Source organism: Penaeus chinensis, chromosome 11 (genome assembly GCF_019202785.1).
Source record: "Penaeus chinensis breed Huanghai No. 1 chromosome 11, ASM1920278v2, whole genome shotgun sequence".
NCBI lineage: Eukaryota > Metazoa > Arthropoda > Malacostraca > Decapoda > Penaeidae > Penaeus > Penaeus chinensis.
Window position 1 is genome coordinate 13,202,364 of NC_061829.1, and position 2,005 is coordinate 13,204,368.

The following is a 2,005-nucleotide window of genomic DNA, read 5'->3' on the forward strand; positions in this document are numbered from 1 at the left end:
CCAGCCATCATGATCACACAACCCTCATTAACACATTGAACAATGTATCATGCTGGCTTCCTACCAACAAACTTTAAACATAAAAATATGAACACATGATTCTACAGAAATAAACGAATAATGCATTCATTACCACCAATATATACTAAGGATTGTATATTAGAAGAAGCGACAAAATTAAAATTCTTAGGTGTAAGTATTTCAACGTATTATGCGTTTTAAATGCAAATTGTCTAATCTCTGTGGCGTTTTACTTTTATCAAAGTCTCATCGCTAGCAAAGACCATTAGAGGTCGTGCAGAAGCGCACAATCAGAGTTATTAAGGCTTACATAAGAGGGAGCACACGAATGGATCTTTCTACAGTTATATTTAGCTAAAACTACATGATGTCAGTATGTTCACGATTAGATTATATCTTTAAATGTCTAAATGGATTACCTCTTAATAAAATTCCTTCTAAGGAACCCGACTAGGAACAAGGATGCCCTTATAGTATCATTCGTGGCCTCCTCTCAGTCACAGCCTAATGTAAATTTCTATGGACTAAAATTTAACATTAATTGCCATGTAATGTGAAAAGGAGGACCACATTATACAGTTTCAAAAATAGTTTAAATCACTTCTTGGTTGGCAAATATAGTGCTAATATCTAGCTTTTGTTAAAAAGTTCCTAAAATGATAGACTGTTTGATAACTTATTTGATATTTTGTAAACATAATATTTCATAACCTTACTACTGTTTCTAAAGGCTCTTATAAAATGATTCATAATCATTACAGATCCTTGTCCAAGTGTAAATGTTTATGTACAATATTTTTATAGACAAAAAGATTTCAATCTCAGTTCCCTCTGCCTCTTCGCTATCCCTCTACCCTCTTCCCTTACCTTGTTACCCCCTCCTTTATCCCCCAACCTTTACCCCTAATAAACCCTCCCCTACCCCTTCTACCCCCTCCCCCATCCGTCTGCCCAATCCCCCACCCCTCTACCCCCTCCCTATCTTTTTACCCCCTCTCCCAACCCCCTGTCCATCTACCCCCTCTCCCATCCCTCTTTCCCCTTCCCTATCTTTTTACCCCTCCTCCATCCCTCTACCTCCTCCTCCGTCCCCCCACCCCCTCGCCACCCACCCCCCAATCTCCTTCCCCGAACCCTTTTCCACAACACGTACGAGCCAGTAATTAGTCCAATCAGGAACTACAAAGCGTCATTATGTTCATTTCTTTGATTGTAATTACAGAAGACCTCCCCCCCAACCCCCCCAACCCCCTTCTTTCACACACCTATCACGTTCTCCTTCCCTCCTTCTTTCGCCTGTTTCTTCGGTCAGTTAGGATTTATTCATTCATTTGCTTATTATTCTCTTTGACTTTCCATATTAGGTATGTAATGAATATCATTTGTTTATCTTCATTTTTATTTCTTGTTTGTTTTCTGTTTATTTATTTTTATATTATATTGATTTCCTTGTTGTTGTTTTTTTCTTTTTCTGTGCACCAGATTGATATTATATAAAACGTATAGGAATGATTCTCTAGTTTATCGTTGTTTTGTTTATTAATATCAAAGAAGTTTGAGATTTATTTCCAGTTATCCATTATCATTTTCGTAACTTCGATTTTGTTATCTTGACGAATTATCCTTTCAACCTGTTTTCACAATATTGTTCATAATCATTAATGTTCTGATTTTCGCCATCTATTTTTTTTATTTTTTTTTTTTTACTACTTCCCTTCGCCTAATTATCAGCCTGTCCCCTTATTAATTACCTCCCGCGTCCCAGTATTATTAATTCAGAATCCAGGCTCCAAGTATCGGTATCTATGGTTACAACAGTAAGAAATATAAACAAGTGCCAAGCCAAGTGCCAAGTGCCAAGTGGATTTACAAATACAAATAACTCAAAGTATATATCCAGTTTATCTTATCTATATGCTTAGGAGAGGTTTGTCACTATTGCAATAATTATCATTAGTATTATAACTAGTATTATCATTGATTG